We start from the raw sequence: 19,875 nt of genomic DNA, 5'->3' as shown, positions 1-19,875 counted from the left end.
AGCAGCCACGATCTAGTGAAGTTCTGTGCCTATTTCCCTTCGTGGGTCCTCACAGGCACACTGACTAGGAGACACACAGAGGGGAAGGGAGACCTGGACAGGACAGTTGTTACAGTGAACCAGGAGCCCCAGCAACCTGTCCTCTGTCCTACCCTAGAGTTGTGTAATGAAAGAAATTTACCTTTCAAAGTTGCACCCTTGTATTTTCCATGTCCCATTATTTTACATTTTAGAATTAATGTAGTTGGTATATTTATTTCTGCCACTTATTTTAAATAAAAATTTTTTAACATTGTAATTTCTGAATTTGCATGTTTGTTTGTTTTTTCCTTCTGCTTGTTCACTCGGGGATATCCCAATCGTATTAAGAAAAGACAATTCTCTTAGGAGCTACTATCCTACAGAAAGCATAGCAGCTTAGTCAGAAAGAGACCAGAACTATTGGCTTTATATTCTGCTCCATTAAAGCAAGGCAAGGCTGTAACATAATAATGAAACACTCAGCTGTATAATTTATTCAGTGAAAAGAATATTATGGTTATATTTATTCATTTCAACTACATTACAATTACAATTATCAGTCCCCTCCAATGTTTATATTACAAAAATGTCTTTCATAAAATATGTTAATACTTCTCATTCATGACTCCCATCTACGTATAGTAATGTTGTTTAAAACCTTGAGAAAGACATACATATAAAAAGTTCCTCATGTTTATAAATGTATTTTGCATTTAATTGAAGCCAGATGCTAAAGACATATATCTGTAATGCAATAATGACGTAAAACTGTTTATTAATGTTAATACACACTTAACATGTTTAAGAAACCACAAAACACAGAATAAATTTTACCTGCAGACATTTATTTGAATATTAAGATAGTGAGTAGAGTTTTGATTTCTTTTCCCCCCTTTCAATGCTATTTCTTAAATTGACTGAAAATACTGCCTGACAAAAGTGCTCTGGCTAATACTGTGATTTAGAAGATCACTGAAATGTGCCCTTAGCTAGGAAAGTCACAGGTTCTTGGTTCTCCTGTTACTCTGCAATAGGGAGTTTATAATGGAAATGACAACAGACCATTAACTACAGCACTGCTTGCGGGCATTGATATAAATATCATTACAGATTAAAGACCTCTGCAAGAATTTAGTCAAGTAGGATTAGCAAATAAACTATTAGAGCTGAAGATTAAATTGTGATAGACCAAATAAAGTCAATCTCCTGCTGTATCCTCAATTTCATTCATTTCCCAGAGTGGCAACAGTTATTCCTGGTTTGGAAAATGCCTCATAAGTGAATCCTGTGGATACAGACTACAGCCAAGAGTTGTGGAAGGAAACCTAAGGATAAGGTCAGTGATAAGGAGCAATAAGGAAATTTCAGAGCCGTTACTTGCTGTGCACATCCACAATCCTTGGCAATTTAAATCTGATATTCTAATCTTCTGTATTTCATGGCTTTGTCAGATCTCATGGCAAATCTCCCAGGTTTTGATATTTTCTGTGATAGTTTTAAGGAGCTCAAAATTACAAAGACTCTAATAAATATGTATAAGTAATACCTACTTGACATATAAGAATATGGTTATGTGTGTCAGTGCGCGTGTGTGAAAATGTGTATTTATGAATATGTGTGTTTTTCCTCCTACGAAATCTATGTTTTATCTCTCTTTGGCTTCCTCTATTTGTTGATTTTGTTTTTTTGAATGTCATGACCCATGTAAGCAATGACATTTTCATCTTACTATTGATAGGTAAAACTTGAAATTGCATCCATGCAAACCTGTGTCTCTATATGCTTTCACTGCATTGGAGACTTTATTGGCTTCCGTTTATATTTATACTTAGGTTTCCTGTGCTAAATTTCCACCTAATTCTATCGCTGAACACATAAAATCACTCTATGTAGAGTTACAAATCAATTATGTAAATTTTTACATTTATTTATTAACTCTTCTGTCATTTGTTTAATTCAGATGTTCAAAGTTTACACTCACTATAGTTGAAAGAAAGTCCTCAGTCAACTCTGCTTTCTCTCAAACAACAGACTGTGAGTCAGGAAGAAAGAATGGCCCTGTGCACTAAAGCTTCTGGTGGGAAATCGGTTGCCTCGCACAGTCACCCACTTTCAGAGATGAAACTGAAAGCAATGGAACATTTTTGCACAGCAACACCATACTGGGACATGGGCTGATGGATGAAATAAAATATATACACTCAGAACACTACTTGGTTTTTGGTTTTACTTTTTTTTCTTTTCTTTGAAAAGATATGAAAGGAAGTAAAGGTTCTGAAATCAGTGTCTATCACCAAAAGCACAGAGTAGTGACAAAGAACTGTAATAGGAAAACTCAGAAAAAAAAAGAAAGATAGATACCATAGTTTTTTGTGTGTTTTTTTAAAAGTTGGTTTATGATGGTAAGTGCTGGCAGGACCAATGTGAACCAATCAACAAACAAATCTAAATAAAAATTAGTGCAAGAATTGTGATGCCTAATGTCAGACTAGAACAGATGTGGGGACAAGAAATCAATGATGGTGGCTCGACTGATAACAATGAGTCACACTAAGGCTTCACCTTCAGTGAGAAATGCCAAGAATTTAGGCTGTGAGCAGGCAGCAAGAACACAAGAAGTTCCCCACCAGCAAAGCCCTAGTTGGGAATAGGATGTCTTGATTTTATGTTGTGACAGAAGTTTTGAGGAAATTAAATCCCTTCCCTTGTGACTAAAGGAGAGTATTTTCACTAATATAAATATCTGAGTTTGTTAGAGACTCTATTTGTTAACTTGAAAGAAGCACTTATATGTGCCCATGACGGTTATATTAAAAAAATTAAGCATTTACATTTTGATTATGTAAAATAAACAGATAGTGCTTCTTATGAGCCAGGCATTGTTCTAGGCACTTTACCAAATGTTTAACACATTTGGTCTTGCAACAGTGATATGAGGTGGGTACTATTAATATCCTCAGTTTACAGATGAAGAACCTGAAGCCCAGGCCCCCTATAACAGGCAGCAGAGCTGTAAAAAACACAGGCAATGTGATTCTGTGTACCTGTTATTTGTGATGGCAAAATACCACACTTATGAGATAGCCTCTATATTCCTGGAACACTTAGGAGTGGGCTTCAGCGTTTTGTAGAGCGGTGGTGGGCCAGACCAAGGGAATTTGGAACATATGTAATTATCCTTTAACTTTAGCATATTATGCAGTATTTACTGACGTAAGAAATTAAATCTACCGTATGCTTTCAAAGCGTATCCCATATGTAGTAATAATGAGTTACTCATATGGTAATAATAATAATAATCATAGCACTTATTAGAAAATGAAGGTGCTACAATAGTCCCTAAGTTTTCATAAAGTAAGTCTGGAAGCAATCTACTGTACTCTTTCATTATACTGCACTGATTTATAAACTCTACCGTATCTTTTTGTCATGGGTATGTGTAGAAATGTACATAAAGATGTATGCGTAGGATAATTGCAGGAAGTATATCTATATGTGTGTGGGGCAAGTTCTGTTTGTCTAATTGCTTTGCTATGCATTTAATTCTTATAGTTTAATCTTTCATAATGCTATGGAATTATTGTATATACCCAAATTCTTAATTTCTATTTTTAGAGGGTTTTGAATTATGTTCTGATATAGAGTCAAGCTTATTGAGACATCTTGAAAAAATTTATCTAGCAAAACCATCTTTTGAAGAAAATCATTATAATTAAAATTATGAACAAAAGAATTTACAGTCAAGATATTATTGGATGGAGGAAGGCACTGCCAAGTATTTGGAGAATTGATTGGTATATTATGCAGAATGGGCTGGGCAACACAAATGTAACAGATTAGTCACAAAATATCATTAGTATAATCCGATAAACATTTATTGCTCTTTTAAGGAAGATGAAGGTCCAGTGGCCTTCTTTCATGCCATAGCTACATCATCTGTAAATCTCTGGCATTGCTGGGACTTGTAAATGGAGTGGTGAAGAGAGCATCTCTTAATGTTCTCAGATAAGAAGTGAAACACTGTTTGTGCTCTAAGTCCACTGGCTAAAACTAGTTACATCAATTTAATTTGAGACAAATTAAGACATAATTTCAAGGATTATGGGAAATATTGGTAACCACATGGAAATATTTGGAAAATTAAAGAATTCTTTTCCTCTCTCTGCTACAATATAATATTAAGTGGAATAAGAATTTAATATGTAAGAACTAGTAGAAAAAAGAAAAAAAATATATATATATATATATTTATTTTTAAAGACATAGTACCTTACAATGATGCTACTTGCTTATATATTTAATAAATAAAAGTTAATGGAGGCTAAATGTGCCAATATATGTGTCAATCGTAATTTGGCAAAAACAGGTGAAGTGAAATCCCAGAGGGCTGGGAACTAAAAAACCAGGCAGATTTCAAAGGAGCAGATACAAGGTGGGGTGTGTGTTAGTGTAAAATATTAGAAATATAAACAGATTAGTGTACTCAAGCAATGGTTAGAATTATTGTCCAGTCATCTACTCAACTACAAATTAGAATTCTCCTTTAACTTAGGAATTATTATTAATAGAGAAATGTGAAGAGCTAAAATTAGGCCAGCTATAATATAACAAAAGTTGCAAAGCAAGAGGGCGAACGTGTTCTACTATCATAATCAAGGCTGCACTACTCTTCTGGAACTATTTCTACTGTCATAAAAAGCAAAATTAATTAAGAGAAAATAAATGGTCTCATTCTTTTTTTTTAACTTTCGAAAGTAGGCCAATCTCAATCAATAAACTAATGGATTGGGTACTAAGTGACTGAGAAGCCATCACTGAAATATTATTGGGAACATTGATTCTTATCATAAACACTAGCATTGGGGAGGATTCAGGATAATGACAGTTGGGCATGTATTTTAAATCTACCAATTAGGTACATATACATGAGCATACCACTTACACACACTGAACTGCATTAAACTCACCTTTATCTTTTCTTATTATTATTAATTTTTTTTGTTAATCTTCACCCAAGGATATTTTTTCCATTGATTTTTAGATAGAGTGGAAGGGAGGTGGGGCGGGGGGGGGAGAAAGTAAGAGAGAGACACATCGACTGGTTGCCTCCCACATGTGCCCTGACCAGAGCCAGGGATCAAACCTGCAACCTAGGTATGTGCCCTTGACCAGGAATCCAACCCTCGAACCTTCAGTGTGTGGGCCCATGCGCTAACCACTTAGCCACGCAGGTGAGGGCTAAGCTCACCTTTAAAATGAAGATAAACTCTAGCCATTAAGTTTACTGTTGAAATTTTAAAAGGTAATGTATATAAATTTCCTAGGACAGTCTTATTGAACAGACAGCATTTAAAAATGTGGTTTTCTATACAGTAGGCATTTAAAAAATCAAAATCAAAGGTAAACTGTGTAGGCATGCACACTGGATGTGCATTCCAGTAACGAAGTCCTCCCAGATTTTCCCACCCTGTTCCTACAAGCACACAGGCAAGTTTGACTGAATTGAAAAATACTCCTTTCTTTGGGCAAACACATGATAGGATCATACATGATGGAATTACCTCTGCAGAGCTCAAGGGGGAAAATGAAACAATATTTTTCTCTTTTCTGGCCTGAAAAAATAGCTATCCCTCAAACTGAAGTAGAAAATCAAGTTTGTTGATTATGTATTAAGTGACCATGGAGGGAATTCACTAATCTCAGGACTGAATCATTTAGGTTCAACAAGGAAAATATTCATTTCAGCAAAGAAATTTAAAAAAAAATGCATCTTAGATTGAATACATCTTTTGTAATGTTTATAAAATGCTACAAACTGAAGGAAATAAGCTATAAGATGTCAACAGTCCTGGTATCATTCATAATTTTATTTGAGAATCAATTATTATATTCATATAAATTTAACATAAATGAAAGTAACTTATTGACTTAATTTCATTGGTTTTCCAAATTTGCTTATTAAATACACATTTTGGATACTAATATAAAAATAAATTGCAGTAATTAATTTATAGCTAAAATGGAAATCTTCTGTTATAATATTGTGTCATTTAATGTTTAAAATCAAACCCACTTAATAACTTGTTCCTAACTCATAGTGATAAATACCTATGTTTAAGCAATATTTAATTGAAATAAGTTGGCATATTACTTAAAATTGCAAAAAATCTTGTGACAATTTCTGCGTTAATAGATTTACATGGAAGATCTTTTAAGAATATGAAAACAAAATAAAATGCTAAAGCTGCAACCTGTGCTCTTCTAGGTTGATTGATGTACAACTATTTGAGGGGTTGATACAGTTCAGAAGCTTTCCTCCAAATATTTACATGTGGATAAGCAAGGAGGGTGCCTATGAGATTTCTCTAGAAACAGTACAGTTCTGTGTGGGAAAGTGTAGGGTACTGTCCATTCACAAAGGAGTAACTTTAGAGCTTCCTGAGAACTTAGTATCTGTGTTATTTTTAATTGACTGTTTTTTAAAAGGTCGTTTTAGTGTAAGGGGATGAGCGAAGAGTCTATTCTGTATAAAGTGCTGGAAACTCAAGCAGTGACTTGAAACACTCCAGCACCTCAGCTCTACTTTGTCACTCTGAACTCTCCCCAGAATCAGCACTGGCAAAAGTAAATGAATGTTCAATTTTCTGTCCTCTGCAAAGCCTAAATTCAATTCTTAGTAATCACCTTTGCTTAGACTTAGACTTTATGGGGTAGATACTGGATAACCAAATTTATTCTCCTCTGAAACCTAGCTTATGCTTCTTAAATTGGGAAGCATGCCCTTCAGTCTTTGACATTATTTGACAAAAACTGTTAGAAGAAATGTAATGGTTAGTTTTTTATGTCAGACTGGCTGGGCTGTAGTACTCAGCTGTTTAATCAAACATTGACCTAGGTGTTACTGTGAAGGTATTTTGTAGATGCAGTTCACATCTGCACCTCCTAATTACCTTTGATGATGTGGGTGAGCTTCATCCAATCAATTGAAGGTCTCAAGAGCAAAAACTGAGGTTTTCAGGGAAGAAGAAATGTGGCTTCAACACAGCACCACCGACTCTTGAATCAATTTCCAGTCTTCCAGTCTGTCCTAAAAATTTTTAAGTTGTCAACCTCTATAATCACACAAGACAATTCCTTAAATAACTCTCAGATGGAGAGATATTTAGATAGATGATAGATTAGATAGATAGATGATAGATGATAGATAGATGATAGATGATAGATGATAGATATAGATGATAGATATAGATAGATAGATGATAGATGATAGATGATAGATAGATGATGATGATAGATAGATAGATAGATGATAGATAGATGATAGATAGATAGATAGATAGATAGATAGATAGATAGATAGATAGATGATAGATAGATGATAGATAGATAGATAGATAGATAGATAGATAGATAGATAGATAGATAGATAGATAGATGATAGATAGATAGATGATAGATATAGATAGATAGATGATAGATAGATAGATAGATAGATAGATAGATAGATAGATAGATGATAGATAGATGATGATAGATAGATAGATAGATAGATGATAGATGATAGATAGATAGATGATAGATGATAGATAGATAGATAGATAGATAGATAGATAGATAGATAGATAGATAGATAGATAGATGATTGATAGATAGATGATAGATAGATGATGATAGATAGATAGATAGATAGATAGATAGATAGATAGATAGATAGATAGATAGATAGATAGATAGATGATAGATAGATAGATGATAGATAGATAGATAGATAGATAGATAGATGATAGATAGATTAGATGATGATAGATAGATAGATGATGATAGATAGATAGATGATGATAGATAGATAGATGATGATAGATAGATAGATGATGATAGATAGATAGATAGATAGATAGATAGATAGATAGATAGATAGATAGATAGATGATAGATTAGCTAGACAGATGATAGATAGGTGATAGATAGATGATAGATATAGATATAGATAGATGATAGATGATAGATGATAGATGATAGGCAGGCCCAGAGACTTATTTAGCTATAACTATAGCTACAGACAAAAGGATAGATACAGATACAGGGAAAGAGAGAGATACCAACATACAGATATTCTACTGCTCCTGCTGTAAGAACTGGAGACCCCTTACTACTGACACGGGAAGTGACACTAGTAATTATTTAATTCAGATGATGTTACTATTTAGTTACATTTGTTTTTATTTAGATGTAATTATTTAGTTCAGAGGGATTCTACTTCTTAAATTTATAATTATAACCTTTTAACTGTAGCAGTTATATTTTTATATTTAAAAGCATTTTCTTGTTATCTTGAAGTTATTTTTTTAACTTATTATTTCATGGAAGAATGTCATCTTTCTCAGATTATTCATTTTCTCATTTAGTTATTCTATTGGAAATGGTTTTCCTTTTCCTCCGTGTTGCTTGTGGGGTGTGAGGATCAGGGCTATTTTCTTTAGTAAACTGACACTCACTTCACGCACCTGCTTTTATAACTCTCTAGGACCTGTACCTCCCTCTCATTATACCAAATTCCTCTGAATTCTGAGTCTCACCAGGATTTTGTCTATGAGGAAATTAAGATACTGAGAAATTAACTTGCCAAAATTTTCCCCCAGGAGAAAAAACTTTTATTAATGAAAATCTTAAACAGTACAAAACTCAAAAGCTCCACTTAGGAACAACAAGCACAGACATGATGTTAAGCAACTCTAATCTTTTCCATAAATTGAGTAAGGTTTAAGTTTGACGGCATAGTAGTATTCCTTAAAGTAGCAATCCTCAAATTACAATACAGCCTTGTATATTTTAAAATAAGTAAGGCTATAATTAGCTATAGAGTTTTGGTTTTTAAGAATATATTGAGTGACAGATGGCAGTTAATGAAGTGGTATGAACATAGGTGCACATAAGCTTGAACAAAACACTTCACATAGGCAAAATATTGATACCATAAGCAACCTATATGGCCCATAGTTTCATTAAGATGAATAGATTCCCTAAAGGATTAAGAGGTGGATTTTCCCAGCTTACTCTATTAAGAACTTATTATTGCTTAATTTCTACTAAAGTTTGCGATATAACTAGTTACTTTCAGATAAATGCTCTCGCCTAAAGAGGACTGCAATTCTGTTAATATTAGAGCCAACAGAGGGAACCTGACATTAAAAATCTAGGTCAGGAATCTATAGGATGGGTCTCATTGGAAAACAGTTGCATGGGGACTTAGAGGTTAAAACCATTTTGAAGAATTTGTGAGCTTTAAGGTAATAACAGCTTTTCAGAGATTGTAGCATGTGAAGAACCCACTGGCACTACATACTATGAACAAGGTAAAGAGCAGAAAAAGATCTTTTGACTAAAGTGGGTAGAAAATATAAAAATATTTATGAAAAAGGTTCATAATAAAGGAATTTTTGAAGACTATTAAACGATTAATCTGTAGCCATAATGAGGCCCCTTCGAGTCCCCCAAACCTTTGCTTTCTTCTTTCGTGCTTGCTCTTGTTACTTGCTTTGTACCTCCCTGGCCCGGAGACAAATTTGCTGTAAGTTTTCTTGTGGAAACTAACTAGCTAACTCTGTTTACAGGCTCATCCAGGCTTTTATTTTCTTTGCTTTGTCCCCATGGTTTCAGTTTTCCTTTGTGTGGCACGAGGCAAACTTGCTTTGAGATGAAACACTGGTTTCCTATGGTGGGAGACCCGAGTCTGCTGCTCAGCTGTTCATTTGAATGGGGTAATAACTGCAGTGGGATCCCACTTTGTGGCCTTTAACTTGTTTGTCCCAAGCGCAGCCTCCTGGTATGGTCACCTGTGGAGACTCTCTGGCTGGAGTCTTGGTCAGTGAACGCTTGTATCATTATTTGTAGTAGCTGTTGAAAACCTGACATTCATTTTAGTTGCCAAGAGAGTGGAGCGTCTGACTGACGCCTTCACACACAGGGTTCTCTGACCCGCAGCACCCTGGGCCCCGCCTTGTGAACGCCCCTGGCCTGTGGGAGTACAAGCCACAGAGCGTCTTCCTTGGAGACAAACTGGAGTTGCTACCATTCCCTTAATGATGGATGGCTTCTTCAATTTGTTAAGTAAACTGTGTTGTTCAAAATGTTTCTTCTTTCTCTCAATATATTGATCCATTTCCTTAAAATAAGCCTCATGAAGCTTCTTAAAGTTTGGAGTAGTGCTTGCAGTTCTTTTACTTTTTCCAGATTTGGAAAATCCATCTGTGCAGAGAGACTTCTTTTTTTTTTTTAAATCCTCACCTGAGGATAATTTTTCTATTGCTTTTCAGAGAGAGTGGAAGAGGGAGAGGGCGAGGGAGAGGGCGAGGGAGAGGGCGAGGGCGAGGGCGAGGGAGAGGGCGAGGGCGAGGGCGAGGGCGAGGGAGAGGGCGAGGGCGAGGGCGAGGGAGAGGGAGAGGGAGAGGGAGAGGGAGAGATGTGAGAGAGACACATTGATTGGCTGCCTCCCGCTGGCGAGATGACTGGGGGCTGGGGATTGCGCCTGCAATGGAGGCACTTGCCCTTGGCTGGAATTGAACCCAGGACCCTTCAGTCTGTGGGCCGATGCTCTAACCACTGAACCAAACAGATCCTGATTATCAAAAAAAACCCAAAAAACAGAAAAAAACAGAGTGCCTAATATAATCATTTTGAATAAAGTGTTTTTCTTTACTTATTCTAAACTGAAAAAAAACACCACTTTGTCAGTACTGGAGAAAATTAAATATTAAGAATACTGTTAGAAGCCTATGCTGCCCAATGCATTTACACATCATTTGATTTTCACTTAATACAATATTTTATTTTTCAATACACTATACTATGGAAACATACTATCAGTACAGACAAGAAAAATATTTTTGTTAAAGTTATTCCAATTCCTAGATTATGTTGCCATCTAATTTTGTAGAGAGTGAAAATTTAGGTGAAACTTTGCTAACAAATATGCACCAAGATCAACTTACTCTTTCCTTTTTGATCAAATTTTTTCCTAAAAGAGTTGGGGAAGAGAAACGTTTTTAATAAAAACAATGTAAGCTGAAATTTGCAAAACCTTCAATTCAAGCTGCTGAAATTGTGTGATTTCATCATAAACTCACTATAGAAAAATGATTCAAGAAATAGTTATTTATTCAAAGATGCAAAATGCCCTAAAAAGTAATAACAAACTAAAGTTTCAGCTGTAAATATGCAAAAGCTCTATGAGAAATCCTGATGAGCATTCCTAATAAGCAGACTCTAAGGCAATATATCAGATCTCTCGAGCACGCCTCTCGCATTCTGAGTTCCCTTCCTTTCTCCTTACTGGGACTAACTGCTCCTCAAATCTACTTACACCAGATCCCTCCTTGAAGGCTCACAGTCTACTCTGAATAAGCCAGTTCAACAAATGTCCTTCCCTCCTTCAAGCACCTTTGGAACTTCTTGCCATTATTAATTAGGACATTTTACATTTTATGCCTCAGGTAGTTATTGCTTGTGTGTCTTACATCTGCAGTTAGGGATCCTACTCCTGGAAGATGAGATCTGCCTGCCCATCACTGCATTGCTCACTCCCAACCCCTATACACACACACACAAAAATAAGTGTACTTTATAGTATTTCTCCAAAAAACATGATCTAATTATATTTTCAAAGATAAACTTTATATTTGTTGACAAAGACAACAAATGTATGTAGAGACCATGGAAGATGAAGTGGGTTTTGGAGAAGTTCTTTTGGTTTCAAATAAAAATGATATCTTCTAGGGGAAGTAGCAGTAAAAAAATCCTTTCAATTCCTATTCCAGTACTCAGTGTGTTTGTGTGTGTGTGTGTGGTGTGTGCATGGTGTGAGTTCTTAAAACTGACAAAGTATGGATACAACAATTTAGTATATTCAAGAAATTTCTTTCTGCTACATGTAGAACGGATACTGTCAGATATAGAACATTTTAGACGTACACTAATACCCCCACTGTGGGAAGGAACGAACCTTGAGGAATAAATGAAGTGCACTTAGTAGAGCCCCCAACATCCTTTCACTTACAGGCATGAGGACACGCAGCACTGGTACAACCAATCAAAATGAACAAATCAGAAGAAAAGCAAATGGAACATATAGATTCATCAGCAACTCCAGCAAGAGAGTCAGATATAAGAGCTACACTCCTTACAGATTCTAAACTTGCAACCACTCCTTTTATTATAAATTTCAGAGACAACCAAAACAGGCAAAAAACTAAAAGCATTCCTAAAAGCTTTCTTGCTTTCTAAGGATGACTACTCTGCCCCATAAACAGTGCAAACAGACACCTACCAAAGCAAGAAAGCCATGCCGAACACAGTGGGAGGAGAGCTAGGAGAGAAGACACTTTCTGTTCAAATTACATTGAACTTTAGCCAACTTACCTTTCTTCTCATACTGCTGAATAAATGAAGTAGATGAGGAAACTGCAGAAAATCTACTTTTCCTTTCTTTGGATCTAAAAAATATAAAGAGTATTTATTTCAAATATGAATACTAGGAAATCAGAATAAAATAAGTACCTTGAAAAAATTCTCACACTGTATGAAAAATACTGTATTTTGAAAGAGGGAATTCACTCTGGAAAAAAATGTAAGCAGTACACCTTCAGAAAATGTCTTATTCAAGTTCTCAACACAATTCAATGAAATCTATGCAGGATTAATAACGTTCTGATTAAGACAGTACATGACTATATAAGTGCTTAAATAAAAACCACAAAGGACATAGGATCATCAGATTGGATGTTAAGTAATATGAGATTAAAGAAATAAATAATAATCATAAGAAATTGTCTCAGAAGTCAGAGGGGGGAAAATGGAATACTGATTAAGATGACCCAACCCAGAAGAAGGGAACAAAGTTGACAGGTTATACACTAGTAGGTTAATAATAATTTTTAAAATATTCCTGTTCTAAAGGCTTAGATTTGCATACAGGAAGAGTTCACAGAGGATCAGATAACACTAATTAAAAGATACTAGAATTTAGACGTACCTTTGTATATATGTTACCCTTTTAAAGGACTTAAAAAAATAATCTCTATAAATAGCTTTTAGTAAAAAAGTAACCAGTACCTACAAAAGGAAAAATTATCTGACCTACTTCAAATTCTGAAGACAAGAATGGTAAAAAGATAAGGGAGATTGTGAAACAAGATTTCCAGGTATAGTCAACCTGTTTATTTAAGTAGAGGAGGAAAAGTTAAAAATAAATTTAAAAACGTGTCCTCAGGTAAACAATGTCTGGTAAAATGTGCCACCCACATGTGCTTTTTACAAAAAAATAAGTAGTCAATGACATACTCCAAATAACTTAGAGACTAATTAATTCCTAAAATCCTAGACTGCAACTTTGTATACTAGAAGAACCAGTAATATTCTATGTAGCCAATAAAACACAGAAATAGATATAATTACTGTCATATAATAAATATCATCCAAATATCCAAAGTAATTATTATAGAACTTTCTTTATTTGAGATGATATTAAATTGATGATATCAAGTTATAATTAGGTTTATATTAACAAAATCTCAATGGAGAATTAAAAAGCACAAAACTCTTGTACCTGTAGCAAAAAGAATATATATAGGCCTAATATATAACACTAAACCATGATACAGATTATAAAGTCAAATTATTGAAAGATATTTAAGTTATAAAAATGATCAAAATGAATTAAGGGAAAAGATGGATTTTTAAAATGGTACAAATACATAATAACCAAATAAATTCACACACATGCACAAATGCACATGAATACTTAAAAATATTAACAGCCATTTATTTTGAGTGGAAGAATTACTAGTGTTTGTTTTATACTTTTGCATATTTTACAGTTTTCAAAATGGATGCATATTCCTTTAATAATCAGAAGAGTTTTAATAAAAAAACAAGTTTTTACAGTAATACAGAAAAAAAAAAATCCACTTTAATAGATATATTTTTGTCAGTCTCTTTAATGGGTAGAAATTAGATTATTACTCTTAGTCTAATGGATACAAATCTTCTATAAATGGCTCTGTAAGAGGTTTGTCTCAGCTGGGCCCAAGTGGTTCTTGGCCTGGTGGAGCCTGGTACCAAACATTGATGTGTATTTACATAAGTGAATATGCCAGCATGCATTGTGTTTCTTTGCTTTTTTGCTTGTTTAGCTAAAAGATCAGGAAATTAAACACAAGAGTCCAATAAAAATGTTGAAGGAAATGGAGAATGGAAGACACTATGCTGGCTCCTGAAAGAAAAGGGTGCACATAGGACACTGTGCTTTCTGAGGCTTGTTAGATTCACAATAACAATGTATCTGTACATTTGGGTACTGGGCAGCACCCAAAGGCTGTGGGACAACAGGAGAGGAAAGCTTAGTAAGTGCAAAAGCAGGAAAGACGGAAGCTGTCTACAGAACATTTTCATGAGTGAAAACAGCCATATGGGGTGTAGAAATAGTGTCAGGCAGTTTCTTGCAAACAAATCAGAGTAGAAGAGGAAAACAGAAAAACTTTTTGTTAACTATCAGAACGGTTCATGAGATGTCCTCTGGGACTCTTAGTGGTTCTCCATGTTCAATACACCCAGAATAACTGCCCAGCACTGGCGGTGGCTAATGCTCTTTCCACCTAGAATGGCATCTGCCTTCCACATCAACCTCATCTGTGACCTAGTCAACCCACATGTTCTCCAATACGATTTTGCTTTATCCACAGAAAGTTTACTCTTACTGTGCTCATGTCTTTTTTTGTTTATATCCTTTACTTATCACCCAGGTCTAATGTCACCTCCTGAGAGAAAATTTCCCTAAAGATGTTCATAAAAATAACCACTTCTATACTGCACCACTCACCGTAATCACTCTTTATCAACTTGCCCTACTTTTTCCCCCCCAAAGAATTTCTTGATATGTGCAAATTTATCATTTATGTATTTGTGTGCTCTGTTAGGATCTCAGTATCTCACCATAATAAAGGTAGTGACTTAGTCTAATTCATTGTTGTGTAATAGCATCTTAAACAAGGGACTTAGTAGTATTTCAATAAAATACAGAGAGGCAGACAGAGAGAGATGATAGATATAAGATAGATAGATGACAGATAGATGATGATTGATAGATGATGATAGATAGATGATAGATAGATGATAGGTAGATAGATGTTAGATGATAGATAGATAGATAGATAGATAGATAGATAGATAGATAGATAGATAGATAGATAGATAGATGATAGATGATAGATAGATGATAGATAGATAGATAGATAGATAGATAGATAGATAGATAGATAGATAGATAGATGATAGGTAGATAGATGTTAGATAGATAGATAGATAGATAGATAGATAGATAGATAGATAGATGATAGATAGATAGATAGATAGATAGATAGATAAATAGATAGATGATAGATAGATAGATAGATAGATAGATAGATAGATAGATGATAGATAGATAGATAGATAGATGATAGATAGACAGATAGATAGATACAGATAGATGATAGATAGATGATAGATAGATAGATAGATAGATAGATAGATAGATAGATAGATGATAGACAGACAGATAGATAGATAGATAGATAGATAGATAGATAGATAGATAGATGATAGATAGATGATAGATAGATAGATAGATAGATAGATGATAGATAGATGATAGATAGATAGATGATAGATAGATGATAGATAGATAGATAGATAGATAGATAGATAGATAGATAGATAGATAGATAGATAGATAGATAGATAGATGATAGATAGATAGATAGATGATAGATAGATATAGATAGATAGATGATAGATAGATAGATAGATAGATAGATAGATAGATAGATAGATAGATAGATAGATGATAGGTAGATAGATGATAGGTAGATAGATGATGATGATAGATAGATATAGATAGATAGATAGATAGATAGATAGATAGATAGATAGATAGATAGATAGATGATAGATAGATAGATAGATGATAGATAGATAGATAGATAGATAGATAGATAGATAGATAGATAGATGATAGATAGATAGATGATAGATAGATAGATAGATAGATAGATAGATAGATAGATAGATAGATGATAGATAGATAGATGATAGATAGATAGATAGATAGATAGATAGATGATAGATAGATGATAGATAGATATAGATGATAGATAGATTATAGATAAAGAGAGAGAGAGGCACAGATAGAAAAATATAAAATAGGGTATGAGAAGGAGGGAGGAAGGAAGGAGTAAAGAGAAAGTGATATTTGAAGGATTTTCACAGGATACTACAAGAGTAGATAGTAGTCAAAGCTGAGGAAAATCACTGTTCATTGATAACATTGTCTACTGATGATACAAGTGCATATGTGTCAGAGATCCATGACTTAAAGGAGAATTAATAGTTACATAAGGATTATTTGAATTTAGGATTTATGGCTGAAATACCTATTAGATATTAGAATGTTACTGTCCTTGAAAAATAAAATATAGGACTCTTTTCACCTTTGAAAATGATATATTAGCCAAAAATACAGTATTTTACACAGTGGGAGAATGCTACACTTTTATTAGTAAACTTTCACAATACTGTAAGTTAGTTGGGTAGCAAACATGATTAGCAGTTTTTAAGGTATTTAAATAACTTGCTCCAAGTTATTAACAACATAGATCTTATCCAGATTAATACTCAAGAGGTTTTTTGCCAGGACTGTTCTCAGTTATGGTGATTTCAAAAAGAAAAAGCCACTGCAAACCACTTTAAAAGTTTCTCTCAATAACCCTTAAAGTCAAGCATTTCCACTTTGTCATTATTATAATGTCCATAAAAAGCAAAAACCGCAGTTACAGGGATATATAATATCTGTGCACAATAAAGGTGCTAAATTCACTAGCTATATTTATTAATTTTCAAATAATTTATATTTCTTTTAGAATGTGTTATGCTTAGGCAAAGTTTTATTTATTTTTTTCCTTCTTTAAAAACAGTTAAGTGCTTGATAACATTGTTACTTTGATTTAAACTTATCATCTTTTGGCCAATCCACTGATTAGGGTAATTTTTGTTTAATTATTATAAAGTTAATAAACAGGAGCTCAAGCCACATGCCCAATATGCTGCCTGTCTTATGTCTGCTACCCAGGCTAGCAGTTAACCTGGGAAACTCAATCTGGGCATTCGGATATTATTTCATCTGCAGTTTTTGTTAGAATAACTAGATAGAAATGGCCTGTTCATGGAGCATATTTATTAGCCTCCTATTAACTTTTCTAAGAAAATCAATAGGTTCCAAAGATTATATCTGAGAAAATTCTATAGAAAATAAAGGAGATAGGAAATATCTGAAGGATTTCACAAAACAAAATGAAGATACATCTATGCCCAGATAGCCTAAAGACTTCTTAGAAAAGTGATTTCTTATTGATTATTGTGACTCTTTACATTCCATAGCAAAAAAAGAAAAATCTTTAAGGGACACTTGAAATAGTCACTGGACATCAAATGAGATCACTAGTCTTACAAATATAAAATCATAGAAATACAAAGAAATTCTACCAGAGAAGATATTTAGTTTTGAGTAGCTACAGACATTAACTTCTAATACTCTGGTTTGCAACCTTTGGGTACTTTTAATAAGTAAATTCAGAGACAATATTAAAATAAGAAAACTTTAGTCAACTTTAAATTTGATTGACTCATTTTATACTTTTTTTCTACAAGCTATTTTAAAAAATAATTTCAAAACTATTTTGAAGTTTTTTGTGTTTTTTTACTTGGAAAAAATAGATGCATTGTAATTTATAAAAGGAAATTTTCTTTCTCTATGAACAATCACATCCCATTGTTCATAACATTTATAATCACGAGAGTATGTACAAAAATCTTGAGAAATACGGCTTTGATTGTGTTATTTAAAGCTGCCAATTTGCCCAGGCTTATTAAAATCAAGGCTAAATCATTCCAGTGAGCAAAGTCTTAAGTTTTAGTTGCACTGCCACAGGCCTAAGAATAAATTAAAATGTAAAACTTGAACTTGGGAGACATTTAAATGATCAAACTAAAGTGTCAATGCAGGATAAACCTAATCTTAGCAGTACAGGAATGAGGCTTTACTAGCAAGTCTCTTTCAAGAATCAATAAATGTTAGTGAACAATATTAAGTGATGTGCTTAACAGCCCAACCATTAATACACTTAACCTGGTTTTCTTAAAAGAAAAGATTTGGCCACCTTGGACAGAAACAGACAATGTATTAAAATGTAAATTGAATGTCTATTTCCAAGATATATATTTTTTAAACTGAACAACCCATTAGTATCAAACCTAATTTTTTAAAATTAGAACAAATCATTTCTTTTGCGTACTGTACAATTTCAATATAAAAATATCAATACCATAAAATCTGGATAGACTATCCAGGCTTAAGCAATCTCTATGTAATAATATCCCTTGGTAAAAAGAATCATTATTAATAGTTATTTTCACATTTTTAACAGTTTTATGGTACAGAGACAGAACTAAAGATAATTCTTCTTTGTGACTTTTGTTCATTTAAAAACAAAGAAGCATAATATTGAACTAAGGTGATCTAAATGACACAAATGCACTCAATACTTAAAAATGTTTTTTAAAAATCTGGTCACTTACTTAGATTTTGAAATTTTTATTCTATATGCACTTTGGCTTTCTATTGCAACTATCAGGACTTAAAATTCTATGTAATTTAATTTTTAAAAATGTTTCTTATTGTATATTGTTAAGTTTTTACATATTTTGCTGTCTTTGTTTTCACTAGATTGTAATCCCTTTAAGGTCAGAATATCTATATGTCCCTCCCCAAAGCACACACAAAAAGTCAACCAGAGACAACAAGGCAACTGTACTGATTTATCAATGTTCCTTGACTGGCTAAGGTTGTGTTTTTGTTTACCTTGCTCTAATAAGTTTTGCTATATATATATTCAGTTTAACCTCTACTTTTAGTCACTTCACTGTGGTGTCATCTTTATTTTGCTTAGTGGGCTTCAACTGCATACTTAGCTCTTAGTTCTACTAACTCATCCCACATCTTTGTATCTTCTACAATCTATGTGGTGAAGCTTTCTCTCTCAGAGCCTGATTACAACCCCATCCAAGGTAATCTACTGCTCAGCCCCCAGGAGGGAGGACATCAGAATTATCCACAATAGCTACTCTAATAAATATTGTTCACTTATTAATCTTTGCTCTTAAGAAAACATGTTTAAGTGGTGGCAAAAGAGAAAGACACACAAAAAATACACACACTCATAGAGTATTTTACATATCCAGCTATTCTAGAACTTGAAAGAAACGTAATAACCTATATACCTCACCATGAGTTCGATAAGGCATACAGGTTATCTCTCATCATCACGCCTGGTAACATGATTTATTATTATCCCCATTACAGAAATGGAGAAGGCAAGTTAATTAGCTAAGGGATGTACATGATACTGATCAAATTATAAAATGAACATTAAGGAATTCTACTAGAAATAAACTTACTACTGCAATATTATATAAGCCTAATCATTTTAAAATTAACATTTTAACAAATAATTATTTAACACCTATTATGTATTAAATACTGTTCTAGCAATGAACAGAACAGAAAAATCCATGCTATCATGAAGCTTATATTCTAGTGGTGGAATTTAAACTATGAAACAAAATATAAAAGAATAAATTAGCTGTTGATTTCATAAGTGCAGTAGACAAAAGTAAGGAGGACAGAGAATGCTGTTGAGGGAAAAAGGCTTCACTGAGAGAGTGAGAGTGAGAGCTGAGTAATGCCCTAAAGCACATACGGGAGTGAGC

The 19,875-nt window shown here is 33.7% G+C and overlaps 1 pseudogene; it reads right to left on the bottom strand.

Annotated features, from left to right (window-relative positions):
- Positions 1-9,476: 9,476 nt before the first annotated feature.
- On the bottom strand, positions 9,477-12,447 carry LOC107526348 (nucleolar and spindle-associated protein 1 pseudogene; annotated as a pseudogene).
- Positions 12,448-19,875: the final 7,428 nt, after the last annotated feature.

This window comes from Miniopterus natalensis, chromosome 5, assembly GCF_054644295.1.
Source record: "Miniopterus natalensis isolate mMinNat1 chromosome 5, mMinNat1.hap1, whole genome shotgun sequence".
Classification (NCBI taxonomy): domain Eukaryota; kingdom Metazoa; phylum Chordata; class Mammalia; order Chiroptera; family Miniopteridae; genus Miniopterus; species Miniopterus natalensis.
The sequence above is the reverse complement of the archived record's forward strand: the minus strand, read 5'-3'. Positions and strand labels throughout refer to the sequence as shown.